Source organism: Aedes albopictus, chromosome 2 (genome assembly GCF_035046485.1).
Source record: "Aedes albopictus strain Foshan chromosome 2, AalbF5, whole genome shotgun sequence".
NCBI classification, from domain to species: Eukaryota; Metazoa; Arthropoda; class Insecta; order Diptera; family Culicidae; genus Aedes; species Aedes albopictus.
In genome coordinates, this window is record NC_085137.1 from 251,124,661 (window position 1) to 251,147,070 (window position 22,410).

Consider the following 22,410-nt stretch of genomic DNA (forward strand, 5'->3'; position numbering starts at 1 on the left):
ATTTTCATCTTTTTGCTTCATGGCTATTCAAACTTTTCCAATCGGTTGGTTGGTGGCCTGGCCGCTGTGTTGAGAAGTGGGGATTAAATTCCGCATTGGAAAAGTTGAGTACCCACTGAACTGACTGCTGCCCGTGCGCCCTCATTGAAGGTGCGATATATTGGGAAAGTTGCGAAGTGTCGAATTTGGGGATTGAGCGATTTTTTGATCATTCAATTTGTCTGAAAAAAAAATGGGGGGACTCTTTGTTCGATGGTTTTAGGCTACCACGCAAGCCACTTCATTTAAAAAGATTTGTTTTAATACCAATTCATGCTTAACCCTAAAAGGGATACCTTCATGGCCTCAGTTTCGTCACCTCGCTGAGTGTGTTCCATCAAAGACAAGCTCTGAAAGGCGCCTGGGGTCCAATGGACCCCAGGTATCCCTTTTAGGGTTAAGGAAATATTTTTTATTTCTCCATTCCATTATGTTAATTATTTTTTCAACGGGGAAGTCTTCCGAACGTCAGGAAGTGGATTGTGTAATCCATCTAATTACCCTTGCTGATGAATCCCTCTCTCTCTGCCATCTCCACATTGGTGATGTTCTTGCGATCTGCCTATTGTGACACGTAGCTCGAAGCAATCTTCATCTTTTGCAGACATATTTTATGTAGCTAGCAACTAACTAGCATTATGCCTGGTAGTAGTGTGAGCCTTAATACGCCGCGTACCAACCAACCCCGGAATTGATCCTTGAGTGATCCCCGCGGTGATGTTGTAGGTTGTTGTCCTCACTTCTGTGTCGGTGCCGTAGAGGAGCATCCTGGTCTGTAAGTAGCTCTTTGGTAACCGGCATAGGCTATCCAGGACTCCTAAGGGATTTATGGCGTTCTCGATGGCGGCCCAGCTGTCATTTTTGAACGCGTTCTTCTCGTCTAGCATGATTACCCTTCGTAAGCTCAATAGACATACTAATTTGTACGCCGACAAGTCACCAGGTAGCTTCCCGTGGCTACTGTCGGAATTCCATCTGGACCCGGTGCTTTGTTCACCTTGGACGATATCGCTATCGCGATGAGTTTCTCATTTGTCATTAGGACAGCTTGGCTTTAGCTGATTTGGCCATACGAACCAGGGGCCCATGGTCGTGTGTCATGGAGCGGGGAACAACGTTTGCATGATCTTCTGTAGCATCTAAAGGAGACCGTTCCGGGGGTGCTGACGCTCTCTTCGTTTAGGCCTTGACTACCCTGTGCTCATTCCTTCTGTGGTCGTTATGATCTGCCGTGCCCTAATCTCCTTGTTCAGTGCCAATCTAGCCACCTTGTAGACTTCGCTTTGCTCCATTCTACCGTCATCGGTGCAAGCTATTTTCATCCATCTTCTAGCTTTTAGTCAGGATGCACGGAGTCGTTCTTATCTATCGGCCACGTACACAGCAAAAAGATTCTTGTGATATCACAACATTTTCGCTGCACATCAGTCGCGTCGTAAAAGTGATGTACAAATAACATCCTTTCCACGCAGCAAATTAGCCGTCGCAGCTTGAAAATGGGTCTAGCAATCGCTATAACTGGAACGATTAATGAATCATATATAAATAAAAAATTGGCATGGATTCGTACACTGATCCGTTGATTGTGAGGCATATCCCTTAAGGTGAAACATCAAGAAATCCCACGGCAATTTTGCATACAAACTTTAGAGGCACAAATCTGGCGAACGAAGCATCCAATCAAGCTGCACTTGTTTATCCCGGCTTTGCTCACTTGCAAAAAGAGGCAGCTTTTCCAAATCTAGCACATTTGTTTACGAATTTTTAAGATTGGTGCTCTTGAAAACGTGAGTAGGGGTCCAAGTCGGCCATTGTGGCAGCCATGTTTGTATTCTCTGAAGTTTCTCCTTAACTCTCGGCTATTTCACCGAGTTAGAAGGTGGATGATAAATTTGATACTGCTTCTAGGATTCCGCTGGAACGGGATTGTTGACACTTTCCGGTGCTAACGAAGGTGTACATGGTGAGTGTGATAATTGCTGAAAAACGATGTAACCAAGTGGAATTACGTTGGAAATTGGTTACATCGCCAGAAATTACGAGCCTGGATATTACAAAATTATTTGCTGTGTAGGGGGCATGGCAACTGCAGTAGTATGGTACTATTTCATAGACCTTCGCTACTGCGAAGCCCTCTTTCGACGTGGAAACTAACTCTGAAACTGGAACCCGACTAGTTGTGCAGATCGCCGATAGCTTAGCCTATCCGCTACACAGTTCCCGAGAAAATCTGTTGATCAGATACCCAAGAGGTAACTCGGGTTATGTGGGGATCGACCGAATCTATGACAAAAGGTCGAAAGACATAAGGTCGAAGGACAAAAGGTCGAATGGACAAAAGGTCGAATGGACAAAAGGTCGAATGGACAAAAGGTCGAATGGACAAAAGGTCGAATGGACAAAAGGTCGAATGGACAAAAGGTCGAATGGACAAAAGGTCGAATAGCAAAAAGGTCTAAAAGGGTAAAGAGGTTAAATAGACTAAAGACAAATTGGAAGACATGAAAAAGTGATCAGAATTCGACAGAAAAACGACGATTAAAAAATAGAACGAGTGATAGCAAAATTATTCAACAACTTCAAAACAATCATTATTGGAAAATAGGAGAGTGTCTTCTAAAACTTGCAATAGCTTATATGCAGCAATTTTTGCCGCATTGCAATTCGAAATAGCTGCCCATAAATGATGAAAAGTAATGTTATTCATTAGGGTTAAATGTGGAAAATAATATTCCTTGCATGGCATGTCACGCAGAAATTGTGCTCATTTACGCTCATCTTTCACTGAACTTCTCAGTTTCATTTACCTTACAAAAGAGAAAGAGAAAAAAACGCACAATAAAATGTACATAATTTCTCTCACGCAGAGTTTTTGTGCGGGTGATTAGAGTGCTGCGTGAGAGCAATGAGAGCCCGCAGATCATAATCCCAGTGCGCAATTTCTGCGCGCACGCAGAAAAACAGAGGTCAGTGCACACGCAGTGTGTTTAAAGGGATCAGTGTTGTTTGAGCATTTGTTGAACCAAAAGCATGCCAGTAAGTCCAAAACCCGTCAAGGGGTATCAAACCCTGTGATATCAGAGACAAGCAGACGTGTTAAGCTGGTCAAGGACTTACAGTTGATGAATATTTTGGTTCCAAATTCCGCCAACAGGTGGTGCTAGTGAGCTAACAAATTTAGTTTTTCATATATATCAGAAAAATTTGCAAAAAATTGCAACTAGCGCCACCTAGCTGCAGAAACTCGAACCAAACGACAATTATCCTGAAAGCCCTTGATCTACCAAACCATTTTGCCGAAGACACCATCTTTCTAAAGAATCAGAATGCTGAGATATGTGGAATGTAAAATTTGTACGCTATTTAGCGCCGCCTAGCGGTGAAATCACGAATCACACGGCCCATATTCTGAAAGCCCTTGACCAGCTGAACAACTTTGCCGAAGAAACCAACTCTCTAAGTAATCAGGTTCCTGAGATATATGGGATGGAAATTTTGTCAGTGTAGCATCTGCTTGTCTAAGATATCACATAAATCACAGACAAGTAGATGTGACACTAGCGAAATTTTAATCTCATATATCTCATGATCCTGATTACTTAGAGAGTTGGTGTCTTCGGCAAAGTTGTTTGGCTGGTCAAGGGCTAACCGATAATAAGACTTAAGATTCAAAATTCTACCGCTACCGAAATTCCAATCATTAATGCGATTAAATAAAGTCAAGCAGTCTATAAATGAGAAAAGGACAAATCTCTGGGTATTATAGGGGTGATCCATGAAGTACGTCACGATTATAGGGGGAGGGTGGTTGGCAAAAGTGTAACAAGCAATATAGTTAGTATAGAACAGGGAGAGGGGGATCGAAAATTCTCAATTTTTGGCGTAACGCCTGTATGAGCAAACAAAATGAAATTGTTTACTTATACAGGATAATTACAGGATAATTAACGAATGTTTCTGCAGTACAGTTAGAAAGAACAGATATTGGAAAGAAGAAGGCAAAATTTCTGATTGAAAAATAAGTCCCTAAGGAGTCAATAATTATTTCACTAACAAAAGTTAAAAAAACTGCCTATAAATTTAAGAAGGAAAAATTCCTGAACAAAAAACCAAACTTAATTGCCATTAAATAAATACTACATTAACAGAACTTGAAAGAACAGCCTACAAACAAAAGAAGGAAAAATTTGCTATGGAAATGTTAGTGACTGAAATGCATATGATTTCTATAACAGCACTACAATGTTTCTTTCAATGAGCGGCAACAAAGACTTCTTAAAAATGTTTGTCTTATAAGCGAGAAATACCAGCTGATAAATTGGTCTACTAAAATTCGACCTTTTGTCCCTTCGACCTTATGTCCATTCGACCTTTTGTCCATTCGACCTTTTGTCCATTCGACCTTTTGTCCTTCGACCATTTGTCCTTCGACCTTCTGTCCCAAAGCCGGGGGGGGGCGTATATGAGTACTTTCTATTGGTAAGCGTTCCACCAGCTACCGCCTTAAGTAGCTTGTCCTCTCTCCCCTGGAAGCTTGGGTCCTGGCTAGTACTGTAGACTACCCGTTGGACTCAAGCTCCCGGATGAAAGGGGGGTCAACTCAACTTGCTGTTGCTCGGCCCTCCATTTTCTCTGTAATTCAAATACGATGCTTCAGACCGTGGAAGTAACGGAATCCCAGTTGTCCGCCCCCGTACACATCCTTTCAACAATGTTGTCCGGAGTGATATCTTGACCGCATATCTCCTGCATAATCCACCTTTGCTCCACGGAGCGTGGGAATTCAAAGGAAAAATCTAAAACTTTCCTTTGGATTCCCCAAGACTGCAGTGCCGATGTAACTCGATACATCGCAACAGTCGAACTCTCTTTATTGTTAAAATCTTCAGTATTTCCTCCTTGAAACATTATGTGGATGCATTTTCATAACCTGAAAGATGGCCCTACAGTAAAATATTGCCAATCAAAACATTTTGCTAATGGATGTTTTTTTAATCCTCGGAGAAATATATTGAGGGATCACTGAAATGATCTCGAATTCTTAAGAATGAACTGCTGGAGTAATTTATGAAAGAATTTATGTATGGATTTATGGAGGACTTTTTATATTAATCTTCAAAAGAAAAATTCTGAAAAAATCCCTGGAATCTTCAAGAAACAAAAAAATCTTTGGAGGCATTTGTGAAGGAATCCGTTAAAGATTTACTGAAAGAACTCCTGGAGAGATTTAAAAAGAAATCCATAAATTTATTTTTAAATGTATTCGTGAAAGGCATTCTTAGGGATTTAACCCACCATCAGTCGCTTGCGTGTACTGAGTACACGCGTCTCAGAAAAAATCAAATAAATAATCGAAATTCGCACCAAATTGAACCGGGTGTTGGTCCTATTCCAAGATCCACTCTTCTTCTTGTTAGTAAGGCAGAAAAAAAATGAAAAAATGCACGGACAGTACTCGAAAAACACGTAATTCTAACCTCACATTTTAAATGTGTACTCAGTACACCGGCGCGACCGCTGGTGTAACTTTTTTGTGAACCAGACCGTTACACGAGCGGTCGCGTCGTGTACTCAGTACACGGCAAACGCTTTCAATTATGGTTTATATGCTTTACTAGATACAATGTTGGTGTCTTCGGCAAAAACGTCCAACTGGATAATGCACGTCTGATAGTGGACATGTGGAACCGGTTAATACGATCTGGTCCTGTCCCGGGTGTCGGAATGGCCCTCGCGGGAACCTGTTTTGTGGACATTTCAGTTATGGCACCAAAACTAGGCATGCGACGGCTCTATCTTCATGATTTTTCATGTACATCATCTTAGTAACCATGAAAATGACCAGTGACCTCCCTGGCTAACCCGTGGCCACCGGAATGTGCCCTGGAGGAACCTGTTTCGAGGACATTTTGACAATGACACTAAAACAAGGCATGCGACGGCTCTATCTTCATGATTTTCCATATCCATTATTTTAGTAATCATGAAAATTACTAGTGACATCCCTGGCCAACCCGTGGCCACCGGAATGTGCCCTGGAGGAACCTGTTTCGAGGACATTATGACCATGACACTGAAACTAGGCATGCGACGGCTCTATCTTCATGATTTTTCATATCCACCATCTTGGTAACCATGAAAATTACCAGTGACCTCCCTGGCTAACCCGTGGCCACCGGAATGTGTCCTGGAGGAACCTGTGTCGAGGACATTTTGATCATGACACCAAAACAAGGCATGCGACGGCTCTGTCTTCATGATTTTCCATATCCATTATTTTAGTAACCATGAAAATGACCAGTGACCTCCCTGGCCAACTCGTGGCCACTGGAATGTGCCCTGGAGGAACCTGTTCGAGGACATTATGACCATGACACTGAAACTGGGCATGCGACGGCTCTATCTTCATGATTTTTCATATCCATCATCTTAGTAACCATGAAAATGACCAGTGACCTCCCTGGCTAACCCGTGGCCACCGGTATGTGCCCTGGAGGAACCTGTTTAGAGGACACTTTGACCATGACACTAAAACAAGGCATGCGACGGCTCTATCTTCATGATTTTTCATATCCATCATCTTAGTAACCATGAAAATGACCAGTGACCTCCCTGGCTAACCCGTGGCCACCGGTATGTGCCCTGGAGAAACCTGTTTCGAGGACATTTTGACCATGACACCAAAACAAGGCGTGCGACGGCTCTATCTTCATGATTTTCCATATCCATTATTTTAGTAACCATGAAAATTACCAGTGACCTCCCTGGCCAACCCGTGGCCACCGGAATGTGCCCTGGAGGAACCTGTTTCGAGGACATTATGACCATGACACTGAAACTGAGCATGCGACGGCTCTATCTTCATGATTTTTCATATCCATCATCTTAGTAACCATGAAAATGACCAGGGACCTCCCTGGCTAACCCGTGGACACTGTAATGTGCCCTGGAGGAACCTGTTTTGAGGACATTTTGACCATGACACCAAAACCAGGCATGCGACGGCTCTATCTTCATGATTTTCCATATCCATTATTTTAGTAACCATGAAAATTACCAGTGACTTCCCTGGCCAACCCGTGGCCACCGGAATGTGCCCTGGAGGAACCTGTTTCGAGGACATTATGACCATGACACTGAAACTGTGCATGCGACGGCTCTATCTTCATGATTTTCCATATCCATCATCTTAGTAACCATGAAAATGACCAGTGACTTCCCTGGCTAACCCGTGGCCACCGGAATGTGCCCTGGAGGAACCTGTTTCGAGGATATTTTGACCATGACACCAAAACTAGGCATGCGACGGCTCTGTTTACATGATTTTCCATATCCACCCATCTTTGTAACCGAAAAAAAACTGTGAGTGACCTCTCTGGCCAACCCGTGGCTACCCGAATGTGCCCTGGAGGAACCTGTGTCGAGGACATTTTCACCAAAACAAGGATTGCGACGGCTCTATTTTCATAATTTTTGATATCCATCATCTTAGTAACCATGGAAATGATCAGTGACCTCCCTGGCCAAACCGTGGCCACCGGAATGTGCCCTGGAGGAACCTGTTTCGTGGACATTTTGGCTTTGGCGCCAAAACTAGGCTTGCGACGGCTCTATCTTTCTGATTTTCCATATCCATCATCTTAGTAACCATGAATAGGACCAGTGACCTCCCTGGCCATCCCGTGGCCACAGGACTTTGCCTTGAAGGAACCTGTTTTGAGAACAATTTTGAACAAGGCGCCAAAACTAGGCATGCAACTGCTTTATTTTTTGGTGTTATATATCCATAAAAATTCCTAGAGAAATTCCTTGATAAATTTCTGGCGAAATTTCGTGATATATCCCCCGGATGAATTTACACCGAAATATGCAAAGGTATTCTTGGTATAATTCCTAAAGGAATTCATGGAATAATCACATGAAGAATTTATGTAGAAATGCCACGTGAAGTACCAGCGGGAATTTCTGGAGGGATTTAAAGCAAACTTCTAGAGGAATCACCAAGGATGGAAATCTAGTGTTCATGATCCGATTTCAAATTATTCGCGGTTGAACGGCATCGCGCGATCATAGCAACAACGATAACATTTTGTCGCCAAGCGTCATAACAAACTGCGTTCCGAGAAGCATGATTCGCTCGGCATGTGAGGGCGCGATGCGATCTTTATCATGAAGTCTAAATGATAAATTCGACATTTCATTCACTTTTTGAGCATTCTTGCTGCTTTAAATATGATTTCGTATGTATTATTTCGAATCATGAATGCGGTTTACGGGTGCATAAGTGGCAAATATTGTGATGAATAAAATTTATCACGACTTGTAACATGATCCGATAATGGGTCATCACGCGATAAAGCGTGCATCAGATGCTTTGATTATCTGTGTGATACGAGCACGGTGCGAGGCGTCGGCATCATGCTACTGCAAGAACAAGGCTATCTTGGATTATTCGTATCTTGTATCATTTATCGCTTGAGGTGAATTTCTGCCATCCTTGCGTCAGCGAGAATCTATGGAAAAGGCGAAATTCCTAAAGGAATCATTAAAAGAAGTGCTTTGAAAGAAAATGAGGCATCCCTGGAGTAATTCAGCAGGGTTTCCTGGAACCAGCAATCTTTGATTGAATCTATGAAGAAATTAATGGTGGTTTTTGCCGAAATCCTAGCATAAGTTTTCAGAAGAATTACAGGTGAAATCCCTGGAAATAAATTACTTATGAGATGTGCAAATATTGGCGATTTTTTAAGGTGTGTAACAATTGGAGATTTACCCTAGATGATGGATATATAACATCAAAAAGATAGAGCAGTTGCATGCCTAGTTTGGGGCTGTCCATTAATTACGTGAGGGTTTAGGGGGTTGAAAAATCTTCCGCGCCATACAAACATTTTTGGGTTCTCATACAAAAAATCTTACAAGGGGGGGAGGGGGTGCCGAAAAATCGCATAAATTCCCTTACGTAATTAATGGACAGCCCCTTTTGGCGCCTTGGTCAAATTGTCCATGAAACTGGTTCCTCTAGGGCACATTCCGGTGGCCACGGTTTGGCCAGGGAGGACGCTTATCATTTTCATGGTTACTAAGATGATGGATATGAAAAATTATGAAGATAGAGCCGTTGCATGCCTAGTTTTGGTGTCATGGTCAAAATGTCCTCGAAACAGGTTCCTCCAGGGCACATTCGGGTTGCCACGGGTTGCCACGGGTTGGCCAGGGAGGTCACTGGTAATTTTCATGGTTACTAAAATAATTGATATGGAATATCATTAAAATAGAGCCGTCGCAAGCCTAGTTTTGTTGTCCTGGTCACAATGTCCTCGAAACAGGTTCCTCCATGGCACATTCCGATGGCCACGGGTTAGCCAGGGATCACTGGTCATTTTCATGGTTACTAAGATGATGAATATGAAAAATCATGAAGATAGAGCCGTCGCATGATTAGTTTTGGTGTCATGGTCAAAATGTCCTCGAAACAGGTTCCTCCAGGGCACACACCGGTGGCCACGGGTTGGCCAGGGAGGTCACTGGTCAATTTCATGGTTACTAAAATAATTGATTTGGAAAATCATGAAGATAGAGCCGTCGCAAGCCTAGTTTTGTTGTCATGGTCACAATGTCCTCGAAACAGGTTCCTCCAGGGCACATTCCGATGGCCACGGGTTGGCCAGGGAGGTCACTGATAATTTTCATGGTTACTAAAATAATGGATATGGAAAATCATGAAGATAGAGCCGTCGCATGCCTTGTTTTGGTGTCATGGTCAAAATGTCCTCGAAACAGGTTCCTCCAGGGCACATACCGGTGGCCACGGGTTAGCCAGGGAGGTCACTGGTCATTTTCATGGTTACTAAGATGATGTACATGAAAAATCATGAAGATAGAGCCGTCGCATGCCTAGTGTTGGTGCCATAACTGAAATGTCCACAAAACAGGTTCCCGCGAGGGCCATTCCGACACCCGGGACAGGACCAGATCGTATTGACCGGTTCCACATGTCCACTATCAGACGTGCATTATCCAGTTGGACATTTTTGCCGAAGACACCAACATTGTATCTAGTAAAGCATATAAACCATAATTGAAAGCGTTTGCCGTGTACTGAGTACACGACGCGACCGCTCGTGTAACTTTTTTTGATGCGACTGATGGAGGGTTAAAAAAATCAGGAAGAATCTCTAGACGAATTTTTAGGGAATATATAAAAGAATTTTTGAAGGAATCTTAGGATAAATTTTACAGCAATCGTGATTTTTTTAAGGAATCCGACATAATCCATAGAGTTATTTTTGTGAAAGAAGCTAATGGAAGGTCTTCTGAAGGGATCTGAGAAAAAATATTGAAGAAATTCAGAATCCATGGAGAAATTTTCGGTTTACTTCGTGGAAGATTTTCAAAAAGGAATTCATGGAGGATATTCTGAAAAAAAAATCCGTACAACAATTTCGGAAGCAATCCATAGAATATGTTCTAAAGGAGTTCCTGGAGAAATTTTGTGAAAGAATCTCTGAATGAACTTCTTAATTGATTGATTTTACTATATTATAGAGACTTTCAGCCCTTGGCTGATTCGTCTCTACCTGAACTTCTTGAGGATTCCCTGGAGTATTTATTTATAGAAATTTCAGGGAGAATATCTGAAGAGATTCAAAGATGAACATCTCATGAAACATTTTCTGAAACAATGCTTCGTAAAATTTCCAAAAGTTCTGAAAGAATATATGATCCAAGCTCTGGAGCTGAAGCTGAAAAAAAATCAGCTCTAATCTCAGAAAGATTTTTTGTTTTTTTTTTTTTGAGGTTTTGCACCTGAGGGCAGTGCTGAACCTCACCGTGAATATCATTTGCATTTTTCGAAGGTAGTCCGTGACATTTACCTGAGATATTCGAAAAATATCGTTTTTTCCGTGACTTTCTTGCAGAACTGGTTAAGCCGCACAAGTTTTTCATATACCGTATTCTCAGGTTCAGCTTCTAAAATGAGCTGTAGGTGATTGAATTAAGATATGATGAAATGAATTTTTCAGCACTGCCTGTGGGCATTCATCTCACATCTCAGGAAGATTTACGGAATGAATCTCTGGAAGAATTTCTGAATAATTACTATAAGATTATCTAATTGAATGTTCCAAGCAATTCCCGGAGGAATGTGAATTTCTGAAGTTATCCCCGGATGAGTTTCTACAGAAATTCTGTGCTGAAATTCTAAAGCAATCAATTCACATTTTTTGAGAGAATTTTTTGATTTTTTTTTTGAGAAATTTATTGTGAAATTTTTGGAAAAATCACTTGAGGAATGTTTAAAGTAATCTCTTATCCTCGAATAATTATCCAAAGTAATGACTGGAAGAATTTTGAAAAAATATGTGGTAGATTTTCTGAAAATCTAAAGAAGTTTGTCAAATAATTGCTGAAGTAATTCATGAATGATTTCCTCTGGAGAAATCCCATATGTAACTTCATGAAGCAGCTTATGGATGATTTTCTAAAAGAATAACTCAGAAAATTTTCCCATTAAGTATCAGAATGGTTTTTAGAGAGAATCTCAGGAGGAATTTCTGTAGGGTGTTCTTATCAAATCCTTCTACAAATTTCTGGAGAAATCTTTAAACGATTTTCCGAGGGAACAGACTTTACGCTGACCTAGTAGGGCCAAGTTTATATTATTGTTTGTGTTGAGAATTTTTACATTAGAACTTAAGATTTTTGCTGTCTTTTTTTCTTTTTGAAAACAAATTTGGGACAAAACTAGTCTATTGATGAGAACTAAGAAATATATAAATAAAAGTCCAAGAAGAACATCAGAAGTAATTCCTAGAGGAATGTCTGAAGCAAACCCCTAAAAAACTCAGAGAAACCCTTGGACAATTCGGAACAGAAGAAATCTTTCAAATATTTTTTCAATGTATTTTTTTAAACCCGTGGGGAAATTTATGGAAGATTTCAAGTTTCAACAAATAAACAACAAGTTTCAACACAAATATTTTGAGGAGTTTCTGAAGGATTCAATATAAGATATTAAAAAAAACGGTTTGTGAAATTTCTGAAGAAAACCCTAGTGGAGTTTCTGAATGAATGAATGCTATTCATTGAGAATAACATTTCCGAATGAATCCGAAGAAGTTTCTGGTGGAATGCTGGAAGAAATTTCCGAAGGAATTTTTGAAATATTTTTTGAAAAACCTAGAAGAGAAAACTTACAAAGGATACTTTTCATAATAAGGGCGAACAAAAATCGAAAATATAATCTCATAGGGCTTTTTTTACATTTTGTTTAATTCTGTAAGGGAGATTTTGGTTATTTTGCTTGGAAGCTTAAAAAATGCAATATTTATTTGCTGGGGTTATTTTATTATGTTTTGTGAACGCAAAAAGGTTTAAAAAAAAACCCTAATTAATCCACCTAGCGGTGATGGTGCCTTTCTAGTGCTTTAAAATATCCTTTCAACAAAACTCGAGCGACATGTTGATGACATTGACATAAATACAAAATGAAAACTGCTTGCTAAATCTTCTCAATATGGATACATTTTATATTAACATAGCATCCAATATTCAGAAAATATAAGACAACGATCCAAAACTCAAACCAAACAAGTGTCATGAAGCCGCAAAATTTTGAAACGTCATTTTAGATTTTCCGGTCATCATTTTACCCCAACTAAACTAATCGCCATCTTGAACATTGAGACACCATCTTGGATGTTCTGGTATTCATTTTTGGACCCTGCACCTAAAATTACATAAAATAGTCGCCGTATTGAATATTGGCATGTCGTTTATGATTTTCTGGTTACCAGTTTTGGACGAAGACCGGCATTCTTTCCCATTCAAACTATAGTCATATTGCAGACCTTGTGAAACAGCGCACAGCTTGGGTTTTCTTATTACAAATTTTGAATTCTGGACATATTTTCATACAAAATATGCATATAATGCAAGAATTAAAAATCCTATAAAATAGGCACTAACTTGAATACTGGGCCATTATCTTGGACTTTGGACCGCTATCTTGGATACTCTGTTGAACTCCGAACATATTTCCCATACCAAATACACTTATTTTACATAGTTTTGGAGCTCAAAATTCCTTAAAACAGCCACCATCTTCTGTTGACGCGATCACATTATTATTTTTCCATTCAACGTTGACCCATCCTGCTATAAATTTACACCTTAGGAATCTGAAATGGTACGATGTGATGAGATCGCTTTAGTTTTGTCCATATTTTGTTCTCATATATGAGAACTTAGACCTATTCGTCACTGTTGTTCATACCTAATGTTTATCAGGTCATTAAACAAAGCCACGATTTAATTTTTCACATGAACGTTGGTTCTGTTACACAACAGCTAGTCTCTAATGTGATCTAAGGCTATTTTCTTGCTAACCGTTCATTAGATTATCAAAAAATCTGCGATCTGATGTGTCGTATGTATGGGTTTGGTTCATTTTTATATTTGGTAATTTCCGGTGGGATAGCCGGATCTGATTCCATGAGTCATGGACCATGACACTACCGGTTGTCCCAATTATGGTCTGAGAATATTTTATTGCTATTTATTCATTGAATGTTTATTTATTGAATGGGTTTGCTTCACTTTTACTTCTAACCACTTTCGAAGCCACAGCTGAACCCGCAACACTACCGGAAATCTAATGTGGTCTGACCCTATTTTTCCATCAGGTTGTCGATAAGACGTGATCAGTCTTGTTAGAGATCACAGTCATTTGAACCTTTTCATCGATATTCGGCCTCCTTTGTCTCCGACATTCGCAACACAAGCAATCAAACTACTGTTCAAAACAAAAATGTCAAACGAATGCACTTCACCACGATAGCGGCTTCGGGAGACGGTTCGGCTTTTGTTATTCCTGTCTTCTTCCATAATAAGAGATATGTTGCCCATCTGTGTGTCGTATTCAATGCTACATGCAATAATAAACTAATATTAACATTCATAATCGGAATTGGCTGAAAATCTATGAGTAAAGCTAGAATTAGACACATGGCATCGTGTCAGATGACATTGATTTGACCCTTTCTTATGTTTAATGATCTTTGATTTACTGCTCGTGTTGTGTGTAGGTAAGGCAGAGTTTAAAATTTTCATTTTCAATGAGTGAAATTCAACGTGAATTTGGAAAATTCTCAACTGAGGGATCAAAATAAAATTCATTTTGGTGAATGAATTATCTCACTTATTCATTCATTTTTCTGTCACTGACAATTTTCACTGATGAATATAACTAGACCGTAACTCCCGATTATACTTTCAATCACCTCAAAACTTGTGTACAGTGATTAATTGTAATCCTAGCTATCTGTTCTATTGTCCATTAAGTCGGATTATGCGTCTGGTAAAAGAAATTGGACATTATATGACGTGCGAAAAATAATAATGACAGAGTTCATTCAATTCTGAGACGCATTCAGCTGACAATGAATGTGGCCAAACACGAATGTGAAAATGAGAATGTCAATCTTCACTTTCAATCTTCGAATTTTTTACTCTCTGGGTAAGAGGTAACGATAGCGCACGAATGTAACAAAGCCGACTGACACCCGACTGCGGCAACGAAATGAAGGTAGTAAAAAGTGTCAAATGTTTACAAGACTGGTCGTGATTTGATGTACCGCATCCATGGGTTTGGTTAAATTTTACATTTTACTACCCGGATCTGATTCCGGGTAACTACCGGCTGAACCAAATATGGTCTAACATTATTGTCTTGTTAACTGCACATCGGTTAACCAAAAACGTTGCAAATTGAAGGTGTCACATGCAGGGTTTGACAATTTCGATTGGACTCTCGGAACCAATTCCAGAACACTACCAGTTGTCTTTAGTGTGACGTAAGACTATTTTCTAGCTAACTGTTCATCAGGTTATCGCAAAAGCCACGATTTGATGTGTCACATGCCTGGATTTGGTTTACTTTTACATTTGGCCTCTTCCGGCCACTCAAAAGTGATTCCGAAACACTTGCTGGCCGTTCATTAGGTAATCTAAAAAGCCGCTATTTGATGTGACGCATGTAAGGGGTTTGTTTCTCTTTCAGATTTAACCACTTCGGCGAGAACCCCGGAACGGGTTCCGGAACACTACTGGTTCAGATATGGTCTGAGATGGTTTTCCTGCTCATTGTCGATCAGGTCATCGAAAATGCCGTGGTTTGATGTGTCGCATGTATGGGTTTGGTTCAATTGTATATTTGGACACTTCCAGCGGGACGCCTAGAACCGGATCCGGAACACTACCGGTTCAGATATGGTCTGAGATAATTTTCCTGCTCATTATCCATCAGGTCATCGAAAATTCCGTGATTTGATGTGCCGCATGCATGGGTTTGGTTCAATTGTATATTTGGCCATTTCCAGCGGGACGCCTAGAACCGGTTTCGGAACACTACCGGTTCAGATATGATCTAAGACTATTTTCCTGCTTACCGCTCATCAGGTTATCGAAAATGCCGTGGTTTGATGTGTCGCATGCATGGGTTTGGTTCACTTGTATATTTGGCCACTTCCAGCGGGACGACTAGAACCGGTTCCGGACCACTACCGGTTCAGATATGGTCTGAGATGATTTTCCTGCTCATTATCCATCAGGTCATCGAAAATGCCGTAGTTTGATGTGCCGCATGCATGGGTTTGGTTCAATTGTATATTTGGCCACTTCCAGCGGGACGCCTAGAACCGGTTCCGGAACACTACCGGTTCAGATATGGTCTGAGATGGTTTTCCTGCTCATTGTCCATCAGGTCATCGAAAATGCCATGATTTGATGTGTCTCATGCATGGGTTTGGTTCACTTTGATATTTGCCACTTCCGGCGGGACACCCGGAACCGGTTCCGGAACACTACCGGTTCAGATATGGTCTTAGACTATTTTTTTTTGCTTACCGCTCATCAGGTTATCGAAAATGCCGTGGTTTGATGTGTCGCATGCATGGGTTTGGTTCACTTGTATATTTGGCCACTTCCAGCGGGACGACTAGAACCGGTTCCGGACCACTACCGGTTCAGATATGGTCTGAGATGATTTTCCTGCTCATTATCCATCAGGTCATCGAAAATGCCGTAGTTTGATGTGCCGCATGCATGGGTTTGGTTCAATTGTATATTTGGCCACTTCCAGCGGGACGACTAGAACCGGTTCCGGACCACTACCGGTTCAGATATGGTCTGAGATGATTTTCCTGCTCATTATCCATCAGGTCATCGAAAATGCCGTAGTTTGATGTGCCGCATGCATGGGTTTGGTTCAATTGTATATTTGGCCACTTCCAGCGGGACGCCTAGAACCGGTTCCGGAACACTACCGGTTCAGATATGGTCTGAGATGGTTTTCCTGCTCATTGTCGATCAGGTCATCGAAAATGCCGTGGTTTGATGTGTCGCATGCATGGGTTTGGTTCAATTGTATATATGGCCATTTCCAGCGGGACGCCTAGAACCGGTTTCGGAACACTACCGGTTCAGATATGATCTGAGACTATTTTCCTGCTTACCGCTCATCAGGTTATCGAAAATGCCGTGGTTTGATGTGTCGCATGCATGGGTTTGGTTCACTTGTATATTTGGCCACTTCCAGCGGGACGACTAGAACCGGTTCCGGACCACTACCGGTTCAGATATGGTCTGAGATGGTTTTCCTGCTCATTGTCCAGCAGGTCATCGAAAATGCCATGATTTGATGTGTCTCATGCATGGGTTTGGTTCACTTTGATATTTGCCACTTCCGGCGGGACACCCGGAACCGGTTCCGGAACACTACCGGTTCAGATATGGTCTTAGACTATTTTTTTTGCTTACCGCTCATCTGGTTATCGAAAATGCCGTGGTTTGATGTGTCGCATGCATAGGTTTGATGCATTTTCATATCTGGTCCCTTCCTGGGGTACCGTTCCGGAACACCTAAATGGCCATATCTCCGGAACGGCTGAACCGATCCGAACCATTTTCAATAGGAAACAATGGGACCAGATTCCGCGTCGAATGAACCATCGGTCATTAAAATCGGTTGAGCTTTACTGCCAAAAAGTGATGTGAGTTTTTTTGTACACATACACACACATACACACACACATACACACACACATACACACACACATACATACACACAGACATCACCTCAATTCGTCGAGCTGAGTCGATTGGTATATGTGACTCAACCCTCCGGGCCTTCTATCAAAAAGTCATTTTTGCAGTGAACATATAGCCTTTCCAGTACACTTAGTGTACGAGAAAGGCAAAACATATAGAAAAGTTTATTACACTCTTACCTTATCTTATCGGTCAGGCTAAGGCCTGAATGTTCTCTGCTGTAAATAGGAGTCATCTCCATACGAGTCGGTCCATGGCTGTGCGTCTGTCTGATGTCACGCACTCTGCGATCCATCTCGCTCACTGTGCATCACGTCGTCTTGTACCAGTCGGATTGGCCTAGAAAACCATTTTAAATGAGTGTTTTCCGAAATACTGGTGAGGGGGGAAGGAGGTTTGAGAAACCTGACGCGCCATACAACAATATTCGGGCTTTCATACAATAAAAATACAAGGGGGTGGGGGTGTCGAAAAATCATGAAAATTACCTTACATAATAAATGGACAGCCTCTGACGTGTCCCGCCCACTGTAGCCTCCCGACCTAGCTCCCGACTTTCGAGGTGTGGACGATGATTAGTTCTCTCAGCAACTGGTATAGCTCGTGGTTCATTTGCTTCTCCAAGTTCCATCTTCAATCTGCACTACTTGCCGTAAATGGTATGCAAAACCTTACATTAAAAAAAACAAGGGGGCGTTGGTCCTCTGCACGTAGAGACCATGCATCGTGCCCATAGAGGACTACCAGTTTTATCATCGTTTTGTAGATAGTTAACTTCGTGTTACGGCGAACTTTATTCGATCGTAGAGTTCCTGCCATAATGCGCCTCTGAATTTCTCTGCTGGTGTCGTTGTCGGCGGTCACCAGTGAGCCCAAGTACACGAATTCTTCACCGTCGATAGAAATTCGGGGTGGCGGGCGCGGTGATTCCTCCTTGGAGCCCTTTGTCATCATGTATTTTGTCTTCGACACATTACACAAGTTTACAAAATAAAACGAAAGTCGTGAACTTCTGTCAACGACCAAAATTTTTGAAGCACAATTTAGTGCTGATTTCGAAACCGACCTTCAAAAAAATTTAAGTAGAACAGTTTTTGAGGTTTAGCTCAATATCGAGTTTTGCAATTTTTCAAAATATGTAATTTACTAAAATTCAAATATATTACGTTTTGTTCAACCAATTTGAAATCTTTTTCCATAAATTAAAAGCTGAATACAATAGCATTCGATCATCTGAATACAGGTTTTGCGTCAGATTGATGAAATTCAAGATATTGGCGAGTTTTAGGGACGATCTTCTTAAATTTTAGCAAAATTCCCATTTTTTTTTGAAGAAATGTATGTTTTTCAATAAGAAAAAAGCAACTTAAAAATTCTTTCTCGACGTTTATTTGACATATCATATGTAGGCGAGTTACAGTAAAAATTTCAGCTCAATCGGAGCATTGATTACGGAGAATAAGATGTTTGAAATGAGCGACTTTGCTTAAAAATAGAACAAAAATCGATTTCAAAACTTCAACCTTGTATGGAAAGTCGAAAAAAATTCCGCTCTACTGTAATTTTTTTCTTTCGCGTTTTCGAACTCAGGGCATGATTCTACGCCAAAAATGATCATCAGCTTACCGAGTTCAAAAATGCTGTAAACTAGTGTTATCAGATTCGCCTGGCTTCATTCTTTAGTCGGATGTACGATTCCGCCAACTTTGCAAACACATCACTCTATCCATCGTCGGCTTGCTCAATTGCATCAGTTTTTTTTTTTCAGGAATCCGTATTCGTGTATAATCTGCCATAGCTAGTCTCAACACACTGCCCAAGTAGCACTTGTAACTTACGAAGAATTTTAGAAAAATAATGACGATTACATAGCCATTTCACTTCCCCTCTTGAGGATACCTGTGAATCCTAAATAGCCATCTCGTTGGTCCTGGTGTAGGTGACGATGCAGGTGCCCTTCAAAGTTTCCCTAAAGAACAATGAAATATATTTTTATTTATTGAATTGAAAAGTTCGAAAACGATAAAATGGTTTCTCATATCGCCTTGGAAAGAAACATCACTAGTAACTCACACTTAACCCATATCCGCCCAGCGTCCTATTTATAGGACAGATGCCCCGAACGCCCAGCGTCCTATAAATAGGACAGTCCTTTGGATGTGAATATCTCCAGAATTATGCAAAATTTTAGAATACTTTCTTCAGAGAAGATGTTCTCCACACCCATACCTTGCTCATAGTGGACAGTATAGTATGTGACTGGTTCACTAGGTGGCGTAAACGATGCTGCAAAGAATGCATATTGTAACGATCTGTGAGCATCATTTCCAATGCGAAAAAAAAGTTATTTCCCTGGAATCTTGACAATGGTTAATAATTTACAGTTCATTTCTTCGGCAGAGTTGTTAATCACACATTCCTTAGGATGTAAAGGTGGTAGCAAGGATGTTTAAATTCAAGATGGCGGCTTAGGTTTCAAGATGGCGGTCAAAGCTCCAGAATATGTGCTTTTTAACGACAATGCTGCTTCGGATACTATGTAATATGGGTATCTATCGATCGGGCTTCACAAGTAGAACTCAAAAATGAATATCCAACGCCATTTTGAAATCCAAGATGGCGGACCATATCCAATATGGTGGCCATGAAATGGCAGTTTGATCTATAATATCATGCAATATGGGTATCTATCGATCGGGCTTGATGAGTAGAAGTCAAAAATCGTTATTTTACGCCATTTTGAAATCCAAGATGGCGGACCATATCCAATATGGCGGCCACGGAATGGTAGTTTGAGCTATAATACCATGCAATATGGGTATCGATCGATCGGGCATGATGTGTAGAAGTAAAAAATCAATATTTAACGCCATTTTGAAATTCAAGATGGCAGACCATATCTAAGATGGCGGCCACGGAATGGTAGTTTGATCTATAATACCATGCAATATGGGTATCGATCGATCGGGCTTCATGAGTAGAAGTCAAAAGTCGACATTTGACCCTATTTCGAAAACCAAGATGGCGGACCATATCCAAGATGGCGCCCATGGAATGGTAGTTTGAGCTATAATACTATGAAATATGATTATCGATCAATCGGGCATGATGAGTAGAAGTAAAAAAAACAATATTTAACGCCATTTTGAAATCCAAGATGGCGGACCATATCCAAGATGGCGCCCATGGAATGGCAGTTTGATCTATGATACCATGCAATATGGGTATCTATCGATCGGGCTTCATGAGTAGAACTCAAAAATGAATATACGACACAATTTTGAAACCCAAGATGGCGGACCATACCCAAGTTAGTGGTCACGGAATGGTAGTTTGAGCTATAATACCATGCAATATGCGTATCTAAAGGGTAGATGGTAGGGTAGCGGGTAGGATAGAAGGTGGAGCAGACGGTCGGGTAGTGGGTTTGAGTGAATGATAGAGTTGAGGGGGTGGAGTAGAAGGCTAGGGTAGAGGATAGGGTAGACGGTAGGGAGAAGGGTAGAATAGAGAGTAGGTTTGAGGAAAGGAAAAATGTTAGGGTAGAGAGTAGGGTAGACGGTACGATTAAGCACAATATAGACTAGAGGGTACGGTAAAGGATATGGCAGTGGTTATAGTAGAGGATAGTTTAGAGGTTAGGGCAGATGGTAGGGTTGAAGGTTATGATAGAAGGTTGGAATAGAGGGCAAAGAAGACAGTAAGGTAGAGGCTAGAGAATAGGGTGAAGAATTGAGATGAGATTAGATGAGCTGAGGTTCTTTTTTGAGATACCTTCAGGAATTCTTTCCAGGATTTCTTCAGGCATTCCTTTTGAGAATCTTCTCAGGTTTATTCCCGAGATTCCTTCAGATATTGCATCCGAGATTGCTGTATGGATTGCTCCGGAGTTCTCTTCAGGGATTTTTGCAGGCGTTATTTTGGAAAATCCTGAAAGGATTCTGTTAGTTATTCTTTTCTGCATTCTTTCAGGGATTTGTGCTGGAATTCCTTCAAAGATTCCTTCCTGATTCCTGCTGTTATTCCTTAAGCGAGGTATACACTTCAAACGGAATCGCTCAAGTAATTTTCGTTCAGTGCATTATTTTTCCGTGACCGGAATGGTCAAGGAATTTAACACTGCAAACCTCATTTGATTTGACGTTTCGTTTCAGCTCCGTACTAGAATCCGGAATAAAGCGACGCTTTCTCATTTCTAGAGCGATTCCTTGCCTGAATTTTCCACGCATCGAAATAGGCCCAGAAATTTCTGGCGATCTGCGTACTACCCATTAAGGGATCCCTCCCGAAAAACAAAATGAAAAAATATATGTTTCTTCCGATATTGTTTTCAGGCAATCCTAGCTCATAGAGACATCTTCTATGGTTTTTGCAGGAATGTCTGCTCAGCTTCTGGTCGGCATTCCTGTCATGATCTCTCTAATATATACATCAGGTATTCTTTGCGGGATTTCTTCAGGAATAACTTCAGGGATTTCAGCCAGAATTGCTTTAGAAAATCCTGAGAGGATTCTTTCAGAAATTTTACCCAGCATTCTTTCACGGATTTCTTCTAGAATTACTTTACAGATTCATTTTAGTATACTTTCAAAAATGTTCTGTCGAAACATATTCAGAGAATCCTAATTGAATTCTTTCTATGAGCCGGGATCCTCGCTCGGGATTTATACAGCAATTTCTCCCGGGGTTTCTTCTGTGATTATTTCAGGGATTCCTACCAAGCTTTCAGTTGAGATTCCCTCAGAACTCTATCAGATATTACCAGCGGCGTCATGGTCGCAATTTTTCCGCAGTCAAGTTCGCAGATTGTGAACAATCCTCGGTACTCACTTTACGTAGTTTATGTTTAGTCCCTTACTGTCAGAGCTGTCAGATCAGTGTAACACGCTAAATAAAATATACACAAAAGACAATTTACACGGAAAAAAATAAACGGTTATGAATATTTATTGGGTACCGGACTGGTCACCGAAAATTTGATCGTTTTCTTTGGTACATCGAGGTCTTGAAATTAGTCTATGATATTACTCTCAGAATTCCTTCTGTATATCATCCCGGGATTCATTCGGGGATTTCACATTATCTTTTCGATATAACTTTGTTAGTGCCCAGAATAACACCATAAAATTCACATAGGGGAATTGGGGGTAATATGAACACCTTAAGCGTTTGTGGTCGTTTCCAATAGAAATATGACAAAATCTTTATTTTTCACACCGTAACATCGTAGTGGCAATATATTCAAAGAGTTCTGGAAGA